We start from the raw sequence: 11,053 nt of genomic DNA on the forward strand, positions 1-11,053 counted from the left end.
CAGATCATATAATTATTGAGAATGAAAGAGTACGTGTTCGAGAATATAAACCTAGGCCTTTACAATGCTTTAATTGTTTCAAGTACGGTCACCCTTCCCAGTACTGCAATAATTCGAAGATCTGTATTAACTGTTCTTTGTTAGAACATGGCCAATGCAACAGAGATACAACCTGTGCAAACTGTAAAGATAATCATAAACCAAATGATAAAAGATGTAGAGAATACAAGAATGAAGAAGCTGCAATCTTGAAAGCAAATGCTGAACATATAAGTGTAGGTTATGCAAAGCATTTACTCAATCGGCAACTTAATTTTGCTCGCGCGGTTAAGATGCCAACAAAAGATTATAATCCACTACCCCTTACTACCACAGGGGGACCAGTGGCAGCACCTGGCCCGTCAGGTGCATCTCCCTTAGTGGTAGTAGCCCAGCCATCTGGGTCAAGTGCTCAGGCTATAAAAGCCAGAGCACAAACCTCCAAAGAGGTCAATATGGTGTCCAACACACCAAAAGTATTGTCACTGATAGGAGCATCTCCCCTAGAGGTAGTAGCCCAGCCTTCTGGGTTAAGTGCTAGAACTGTTGAAGTTCTAGCACAATCCTCCAAGGAAGCCAATGTGGCTTCCACCACCTTAAATGTATTGTCTCAGGCAGAATCTCTACCTGATTTGATGGAGATTGGAAAACAAGATCTTCCAAAGAGGAAAAGGTCCCCATCATCCTCACCTTCATCTAAGTCAGGTAAGTGTCCTACTGCTCATGATCCTAAGGTTGACTCTTATAAAGATTCTTGAAAGAAAGAAAAGAATAGTGGTGGCCTAGTAAAGCCTTCCATCTCCAGGCCTTACATGGCTTCATCTGAAAAGTCCCAAAAGACAAATGAGACAAAGAAAAATAATAACAAAAGATAATGTCTATCATCCAGTGGAATTGCAGAGGTCTAAGTACTAGCATTGAGCAAATAAAAACTTTAACCAGGGACTCAGACACGAAGGTAATTTGTCTACAGGAAACCAAGATCGGTGACAAACCATTTAATCCTGGACTCAATTATCATCTTTGTAGATCCCCTCCTTTGCAAGCTGCAAGAGCTCAAGGTGGTACAGGTTTTATTATTCACAAATCTGTAAAATTTGAAACAATCCCACTCAATACACCACTACAGGCATGTGCAGTTAGAACTCATATCGGGAAAAAAATTACTTTATGCTCGCTATATATTGAACCATCCTTAGAACTTTTCCTCTTAGATCATGCTGGTAATCCAAGAAGGCTTAGACTTTCTGACCTCCAAGACTTGATCAATCAGCTTCCTGCCCCTTTTATTTTAATGGGTGATTTTAATGCAAAGCATACTTTATGGGGTGGAAATGTGTGCGATAGATGGGGTAATCTTGTTGAAGAATTAATCGACAACAATGATGTAATACTAATGAATGATGGTTCTCCAACTAGGTATGATGTATTCCACAACTCTACATCAGCCATTGATTTGTCAATCTGTTCCTCATCCATTCGATTGGACTACCTTTGGTCAGTAAATGAACACCTACATGGCAGTGACCATTGGCCAATAATGTTAAATTATGTCCATAATCTTCCTTCTCAGTGTCCACCAAAATGGAATATAGATGAGGCAGACTGGGCAGCTTATGAAAACTGTTCACACACTGATAAAGAATATGATGAATTTACATCTCCAGTGCATGCCTATCAACATCTTGAAAATATTATTGATGATAATGCTAGCAAGTTTATACCTAAAACATGCGGTTTACCTCATCGCTCTGTAGTTCCTTGATGGAGTAAAGAATGTGCCAACGCAAGAAAAGTGACCCGAACTTGCTTCAGAAGATACTTGAGGACAAACTATTTAGCAGATAGAATAGCATATCTCAGAGCCTGTGCCAAACAAAAAAGAATTTTTAAAAAAGCAAAGAGAGCATCTTGGAAGAAATATATATCTAATATTAATACCAAAACTCCTTCAAAGGAAATATGGGACAAGATTAGAAAACTTCAAGGTAAATTCGTCCCTAAGCCTCTACCAATATTAAGGGAAAATAATAGATATATATCTGACCCCAAAGATGTAGCCGAGGTTCTTGCTAAGCACTTTGCTCATGTATCAAGTGCTGACAACTATTCCCCAGCATTTCAACAAATTAGAGCATCAACATCTGTTGTTCCTCCTGCTTCTTCAAATACTGAAGCTTTTAACCTGCCTTTTAGTATGGAGGAGATGCAAAATGCTATCTCCAGCTCTTCTTTAACTGCCCCAGGTGAGGATGGTATCCGGTATGAAATGATATCACATCTTCCAGTGGATACCAAGGAATTTTTATTAGAAACCTTTAATGGTCTATGGGCTTCCCATACATCTCCTGATTCCTGGCATACTTCAATTGTAATTCCAGGCCACAAGTCTGGTAAAGACCCAGAACTGCCATCTAGTTATAGGCCCATATCCTTGACCAGTTGCATATGCAAACTATTTGAGAGAATGATCAACAACAGACTTGTGTGGTATCTAGAATCAAAAAATCTTTTATCTAACAGACAGTTTGGTTTTAGGAAGAACCGAAGTACTCTAGACCCTTTGCTGATGTTATCAAGGGAAATTTCAAATGCTTTTTCTAACCAAAACCAGGTGGTGGGTGTCTTTTTTTACCTTGAAAAGGTATATGACACCACCTGGAGGGGTGGTATTTTAAAGCAATTGGCCTCGTGGGGTATAGGAGGACATATGTTCTCTTTTATTGAAGAATTTTTATCAAACCGCTCCATTAAAGTGAGAGTAGGGTCAGAACTATCTTCATCCTACATTCAAGAAGAAGGTGTCCCCCAAGGCAGCGTATTGAGTGTGACCTTGTTTGCTGTTGCTATTAATAGTCTCATTAGTCACATACCTCCTGGCATGCAAGGATCACTATTTGTCGATGACTTTGCAATTTATTGTAGTGGATCATCTGCACTACAAGCATGCCAAAATCTTCAAATTGCAATAAATGCTGCTTCCGCATGGGCAAATTCTCGCGGATTCATGTTTTCTCCTCAGAAGACCAAAGCCATTCGCTTTACTCGTACTCGTAAAAGGGAAGAGATCCCCACCCTTTTCTTAAATGATTGTATTTTGCCATATGAGGATAGTGTCAAGTTTCTTGGAGTCATTTTCGACAAGAAAATGACATTTGGTCCCCATATAAATGACCTATCTATCAGGGTTAAGAAGTCACTGAACATTCTGAAAGTGATATCGCATTTTGATTGGGGTGCTGATAGAACAACTTTGCCTAGAATTTATACATCTTTGTGTCTGAGCAAGTTAGACTATGCATGCCAAATATACGGGTCAGCTACAAAGACTTTACTTGGAAAACTTGATATTGTTCACAATGCTGGGCTTCGCATCTGCACAGGTGCTTACAGAACATCTCCCATTGACAGTCTCTATGTTGATTCTGGCATACCTCCCCTTTCCATTCGCAGAGAGGAGTTGAGTTTGAGGTTTTTAGCTAGGTCCCTTGCTGTGAGAAACAATCCTAACTGTAAATATGTTAGGGCGCCTTTAGATCGGGCTCCTAACAGATCTAGAGTGCCTAAGCCTTTGGAAGTACAGCTGAAAAATGATGCTAGAGAAGTAGGCTTGTTAACAGCACAGATAGCAGAGGTAGGATATCCCAAGTCTCCTCCTTGGTGTAATCCACCTGTTAAAGTATGTTTTACGGCAGGAGGGAAAAATACCTTACCTAGTAGGGTAATGAAAAGTGAGTTTTTAAATCATGCTGCTCAACATCATGGGAAACATGTTTTTACAGATGGCTCCAAATCGGCTGCAGGAGTTGGAAGTGCAGCTGTGGTGGGGGATATTGTTATTAGAAGGAAACTCCCATACTCTTGTTCAATTTTTACTGCTGAGCTGTACGCAATAATTCTCGCAGTCCAACATATTTTTAAAAATGGCAACCAAAATAGTTTTTATACAATTTTTACGGATTCCAATAGTATTTTACTCTCATTAAAACAAATTATGCCAGGCCATCATCTAGTACAAGAGGTGCAGGACTGGTTAGTACTTCTGCAATCTAGGAAGAGTATCAGTGTTCACTTCTGTTGGGTCCCTGCCCATGTTGGGGTGGATGGGAATGAACAAGTTGATAAGGCAGCAAAGGAAGCTTCAGGGCTAAGTAATCCATCCCCCTTGAGTATTCCTTACAGAGATCTTAAAAGTGAGATTCATCTTTACTGTAAAAATAAGTGGCAAGCTCGATGGTCTGAACTGACCACCAATACAAAATTGAAACAAATCCACCCATTGGTGGATAAATGGTCATGTTGTAATTCTACAAGTAGAAGGGATACCATTATTTCAACTAGGCTGCGTATTGGCCATACACATGCAACGCACAATTATTTAATGAAGAGTGGGGAAGGGAGACAGGCCCCTCTTTGTAATACCTGTCAAGTGACAATGGATGTTAAACATATTTTAGTCGATTGTCCTGTTTTTAATCTCCAGAGGAGGACACATTTACTCCAGGACAAACCGTTAAGAGATATACTGGGGGAAAACTGTAATACCCTGAACTTGAGAAAATTTATGCAAAGTATTTGGGTTATATTACGAGCTATAATTGATTTTATTAATTTATTTATTTATTTTACCCTTTTAATCCCTATTTTTTTCACATCTAGATTTTATTGTATGAAAGTGTTACGATTTGTATTAAAGGTTAAAATTATACTAAATGGTGTGAGTGTACAGATATGATTGAATGATTTTCGTTATATGGCGCTGAATGGCCTTTGATGCCCCAGTGCTTGGCTTGATGCCTAAATCCCATATTCAATTCAATTCAAGAGAGCTCCTTCCACGACACAATCTTCTCAAGCAACCACATGCCAACATCTTCCACAAAGCCGTAGCTTCGCTTCGACTTCACGTCTGGAGACTGTCCAGCATCTCCTCTCTGAGAGAGGATTTTCGCAGCAAGTTGCTGTCAGGATGTCTGGACACCTGCGAAAGTCATCTTCAGCAGTCTAGCAGGCAAAGTGGAAAGTCTTCTGTGATTGGTGTCGTGGAAGGGGTATCTCTCCACTTGATGCCACTATTCCAACAATAGCGGAGTTCCTCGTATATTTGCTTAAAGAAATGCGCCTTTCAGTCTCGACAGTGAAAGGCTATCGCTCAGCCTTAAGTCTAACCTTCAGGCTGAAAGGAATGGACATTTCTTCATTGCTAGAACTTTCTCTACTCATACGTAGTTATGAACTTACCTGCCCTCAGTCGGAAGTGAGACCTCCCCCTTGGAACGTGGTTCGAGTTCTCAGGTCTCTTTAGAGACCTCCCTATGAACCATTACGCCAGGCATCAGATCGCCACCTAACCTGGAAGACAGTGTTCCTGCTAGCTTTGGCTTCGGCCAAGCGAGTCAGCGAACTTTATGGTCTCTCGTATGACATTGCCCATTCAAGGGGATGGGAGGAGGTAATGTTCAGCTTCGTCCCTGAGTTTATTACTAAGACTCAGAATCCTGGAGTAGCGGTTCCTCGATTCGACTCCTTCCAGATTTCTAGTCTCCGCTCTGTAACAGATGACCCAGACCATCTCTTACTATGCCCAGTAAGGAGTTTGAGGCTCTACCTCAAAAGAACAGCTGCAGTCCATCCTCATGTGCCAGCTCTATTCGTCAGCACAGGAAGGACTAAGAGTAGGGTCACCAAGAACACCATCTCTGCTTGGATTCGTAGGGTCATTGATCTGGCCTTGAATCCAGGTCCTCCTCCGTCACGTCGCCCTAGAGCACATGATGTCAGGGGCATAGCTACGTCCCTGGCCTTCAAAAGAAATTTCTCTGTGAAGCAGGTCCTGCAAGCGGGGGTGTGGAAGCATCAAACAATGTTCACAGCCCACTACCTGCAAGACGTGACCCACAGGAGGCTCGATACGTTCTCTATCGGCCCTGTGGTGGCTGCACAACAGCTGGTTTAAAGCCTCAAGCTCCTTATTGGACAAGTAGCAGAAGGTAAAGGGCATGTTACCCGGTCTTAGTCTGCATGAATGAAAATGTTTGACTGGCCCTTATTCTTTTCTTCATCATCCCCTCTCTTGGGGAAGGCAGCATCCTGGGTTCTCTGCATAGCTGACCTCAAACCACTGCAGGTAAACCATGCTCCCTTGTGTTCCTAGTATTAAGTTAATACTGTTACGTTCCCCATACCCTGACGAGGTGGTATTGGGAAAGTCCTAGTCTACAAGTTTCCATCTAAAGAACTTCAGAACAACTTCCTAGGATGAGTCACACTTTATTATACCTTCACATACATTGCGTAGGCCGCAGTCCTTGCGTAGCAAGGGTCTAGCGAGATGCAGGGACTCCTTATTGCTGAGTGCGAACACACGCAAATATTGAGTCCCCGGGCAAAGCCAAAAGCCAGTACTGGCAGGGACTTTCCACCCTTCCTAATGGGTGAGTCACCCATATTAAATACCGTGGTTTGTATGTCAGTTACGGAACAAATGACAAATTCGTAGATAATTTGTATTTTTCCTAACTATACAAACCTTAGCTATTTAATCAAACTTGCCTGCCAGCCCTATCCCCCTTGAAGTCCTACCTCCAAGCAAAGTGAGATCAAGCACAGGTGTGTGTGAGGGGGGTTAGCAGGCTACCCTCCCTACCCCCCGCTAACTAGTGGTGGGGTAGTAAACCCTCGTTAAAATTCTAATGGCTCGTCATTTCAGCTACGCTGAAAGTAATACCCCCTATTAAATAGCTAAGGTTTGTATAGTTAGGAAAAATACAAAATATCTACGAATTTGTCATTTTTAATTGCAGAAAGTTCCAGAGTAAGTTTGACATCTTAGTAATACAACAGTTTATTCTTAAAAAGTTGTTGTAATAGAAGAGTACAGCAATAATTTCTTCCATTTAGATGCACAGACATCCCTATTAACGTACATAATCACTCGTCTATTAGCACTTCCTTATCTCTACTCGCCCATAACCACACGTTTGAGTGTAAGTAGTCGTCTGTGCCTGGACTGAATGATGAAAGAATGAATATATCAGCAGACCCAGTCGGGGGTTCTTCCACAATGGGATGTTTCGGTGTCGTTCTTGGGACAATTGTAGAGTTTTGTGTGATTTGTTTTGATTGAATAGTTCCGTAGTAATAATTGTCATCATCACCTCCTACACCTGTTCATGCAAAGGGCCTCAGTTAGATTTCGCCAGTCGTCTCTATCTTGAGCTTTTAATTCAATACTGTACTTCTCCATTCATCATCATCTGCTTCACGCTTCATAGTCCTCAGCCATGTAGACCTGGGTCTTCCAACTCTTCTAGTGCCTCGTGTAGCCCAGCTGAACGTTTGGTGAACTATAATCTCTCTTGTGGAGTGCAAAGAGCATGCCCAAACCCTCTCCATCTATCTGCCCCTCATCATGACCTCATCCACATGTGGTACTTGAGTAGAATGTGGCATGAAGAGGCAAAACCTGATGAATGGGAGTTAGGAGTGTTGGTGAAAGTGGCAAAAGAAGGAGACCTGACTGATGACAATATCAATAGAAATTCATTAATACTAAATTAATATTTTTGTTTCTCATTTCCAGAACACAGCGAAGGTGTACAGTAGTCATGTCCGATGGATTGGTCATCCACGAAGACGGGAAGGAGAAGCTTATCATCGTGACGGCCGCCTGTTGGATCGTTTGCCCTGTAACAGGTACTGTTGTGAAATTAGAGTTATACAATCAAGGCTCCTAATTCCATGAAAATTTCATTACAGGTATACTGTATGTTTTATAATTATGTACGTGTTTAAAACAAGGACCTGTGATAGATCGTATCAAAAGACCAGATCCCTGCTGCATCTGAGAAGCCAGCAGCGACTGTATTCAATAAATGAAATATCGGTCCAATGTGTTATGGGGTTGAGGCATTTGTTATATTTGTAACTGAGGTTTTTCAGCAGTCAGAATTTCTCGCATCGCCAAAGGGAGTATTGCATAGAGTACAAGTTTAGCTGTGGCAGGACACTATAGGGTTTATAAGAAGCATTTCACTTCATCCATACAGTTCTCAGCTATGATGGATTGATTGAATGAGAGTTTTCTGGCATCCTGACATCTAAGGTCATGAATGCCGTTCTCAGCTATGTTGTCCTTTTCCTTTCACTTTTTATCTATTCCACTTTGGGCTTTTCCATTATAGCTGTTTGTAAACAAATCCTTATGGGGAAGGTGAGTGAGAATTTTGTAATGTCATTGGATGTATTTTTCACTGTATTTTACTCCTGAAATCTGATGTAAGCAGGCTTACTCAAAAAAGTTAGGGATGAATTTGATGACATTTTCAAGACATGTTAGAAATGGGATAACTAAGAAGGTATTAGATTTACCCTGTGATCGTATTCACCATCCTGATCCAAGAGTTTTTATCTAAAGGATTCTTAACTATTGCAAGATTGGACCAAATTGGAAATTTTTGCTTATTACTCGAGTAAAGCACAGTATACTCGGTAGAAACTTTTAAGCATTAAGCCATCGTAAGGTCTAGCAATCGCTACGTTATGGTTCTGATATTATATTATTCCGGACCTGCAGATCCAGGATGGGAACATGTAAATAGAGATCTAGTGAAGATCGAGATGGTGTGATAGAGGGAATCGAGGTCTGTGCTCTCTGAGTGCTCATTTTACTTGTTTTTAATGTTTTAGTTGATAGTACGTATTTTGCCTTTTGTTAATTCAATGCACTTCTTCAGGTGAAAGAGAAGGCAGGAAGACATTCCGCCTCCCGAGACGCACGTTTATCACGAGCCTCCTCCCAGTGAAGGTTGAAGAGGCCAAGCATCCGCGGCTTCTGTGCGTCGATCACGACAGCCGAAGACACGTATTCACACGCGAGAGTTTGGGCGACTATTTTCCAAAAGTGGTTCTTAACGGTCACGAAGACTGGGTGACTTCGCTGGACATTATGCGAGAAGGTTAGTTTCCGAGATCTTATTCACTTGATTCAGGACCTTGTATTGTTTACCTTTTATATTGTATGTTGCAGAGGGGTGAGATGTCCAGAGGAAGGAAAAGAAATGGGTCTGGTTTGGAGCTGCAATGAAGGAAGATCGAAAAATTAGTCAGACGTAGTGTGACGAGAGACCAGTAGGAATTGCCAAACATAATAATGAAGTGAAGGAAATGTAATCTAAACCAGATGGGAATTGAGGCAGAAAATACTTCAGACTGTGTAAAGTGGCTACCATGCCTTTTGAATTGAGTAAAGAGAATATTTAATGCAAAGACTAAATATTCAGGGAATGAAAAATCATTGTTAGATTATGAATTCATTACCTCTGTCAATGAGTTTATAAAATGACCAGCATTTATTAATTTATTTACTTATACGTTTGTTTGTTGTCTGTTAGCAAGATTATGTTGAAACGTCTTGCTTGATTTCCACCAACTTTGAACCGCTGATAGGTATTATTATGCTTTGGATGAACCCATTGAATTTTGAAGGTGAACCACAGCAAGATCACAATTCTAGTTATGATTGTTGTTATTATATATAGACAGTAGATTATACAAAAGGTCAACATAGGAAAAAGGTAAAGGTTGGTCCCTAGACTTGAATGAAATGTTGGAAATATTCAGGTAGCTCTTTTTACTTGTTTTGAGAAAGCATTTTGAGCATAAATATTATTACCATTTCAGATAATGGCGGATTATTGCTTGCCAGCGGTCCGAAGGACTCCTCCGTTCGTGTCTGGAAAGTCTGGGTGCTGGAGAAAGGAGACGACGCGAAGGATGCGGAAGACAGGGAAGACAAAGTTCTGAGGCTGCGCAGCGTCGTGTTCCGAGTCAAACCGCTCCTCGGGCGACAAGGACGTGACGATATCTGTGTTGCTCGATACTATCTTAGCTGGTCATGAAGGCTTGAGATCAGAAGTGCCTTGGGCTGGTCCAATGATCAAAGGTGAGTAGTGGATCATTTGGTGTTCTGTGTTGATAGAATCCAAGTGGTCATGATAATATACTTTTGTTCCGTAACTGAAATACAAACCACACTATTTAATATGGGTATTACTTTCGGCGTAGCTGAAATGACAAACCATTAGAATTTTAACGAGGGTTTACTACCCCCCCCCCCCCCCCCTCACAGACCTGGGTGTTGAGCTCACTTTACTATCGGCTCGGGTGGTAGCCGGATGTGTTCGCTTTCACCCTTGCCTCTTTGACAGCCATTAATGCTTTTGTTTTTGTTTTACTTACTTTTTCTTATACTTGTAATATATATATAAACATTCTTTATGTTTATGTATATTTGTTCCGTAACCGAAATACAAACCACGCTATTTACATAGGGTTTACTTTCGGCGTAGCTGAAATGACGAGCCATTAGATTTTAACGAGGGTTAAACTACTCCCGCGCTAGTTAGCACGGGGGTAGGGGAGGGGTAGCTAGCTACCCCTCCCCCTCCACACACCGGTGAGCTGCTTCACTTCACTTCACTTTTGGCTCGGACGATGTACAGACGTTTCTGTCCCGTCCTCGCACATTGGCAGCCTTAATTTGTTTGCTTTTTCTTCCAGTGTGTGTTTGTTTGAAGTTGGCCTCTACCTTTGCTTTCCACCATGCGGAAAGGCCCTGGACTTCACGATCGCCCCCGTGGAACTTTTATGTCGGCGATCGAGACAGACCCTCACACCCTTTGCCCGCAGTGTCGAGGTCAACAGTGTAGTAGTGATAATCTGTGTATGGAATGTCGGGAGTGGCCTACCTCCCAGTGGGAGAGGTTTGCGCGGCGGCGTAAGAAGAGTTCTAAGAGAGACCGTTCTTCCCCCCAGGGGAAGGAAGGCTCCAAGGACTCTTTTTCCATTGCCCGAACCTCCTCCGAAGCTCCCACTCGTTCGGTCTCTCGTGAGAGGCCGCCGAGTGGTAGCGTAGGCCCTTCTTTTGTTTCCCGAACTCGGTGTGTGGGGGAGGGCGTTGCTTCCCATACCGAGGCAGCTCCCCCTCCTCCTCCGGGGGAGGATATTATTGATT

At 42.0% G+C, this 11,053-nt stretch overlaps 1 long non-coding RNA gene across 3 annotated transcripts in view; it reads left to right on the top strand.

Annotated features, from left to right (window-relative positions):
• LOC137633574 (uncharacterized) overlaps positions 1 to 9,980 on the top strand; it is a 65,379-nt gene extending 55,399 nt beyond the window's left edge. For 2 of the 3 annotated variants that reach the window (XR_011042280.1, XR_011042281.1), the window contains 2 exons: positions 8,775 to 8,996; positions 9,721 to 9,980. This is a non-coding gene — a long non-coding RNA (uncharacterized lncRNA). Of the gene's footprint in view, positions 1 to 7,621; positions 7,709 to 8,774; positions 8,997 to 9,720 lie in introns of those variants that run through there. The other variant, XR_011042282.1, reaches the window with a different exon arrangement.
• The last annotated feature ends 1,073 nt before the right edge of the window (positions 9,981 to 11,053 follow it).

The sequence above is a fragment of the Palaemon carinicauda genome, chromosome 43 (assembly GCF_036898095.1).
Source record: "Palaemon carinicauda isolate YSFRI2023 chromosome 43, ASM3689809v2, whole genome shotgun sequence".
NCBI classification, from domain to species: Eukaryota; Metazoa; Arthropoda; class Malacostraca; order Decapoda; family Palaemonidae; genus Palaemon; species Palaemon carinicauda.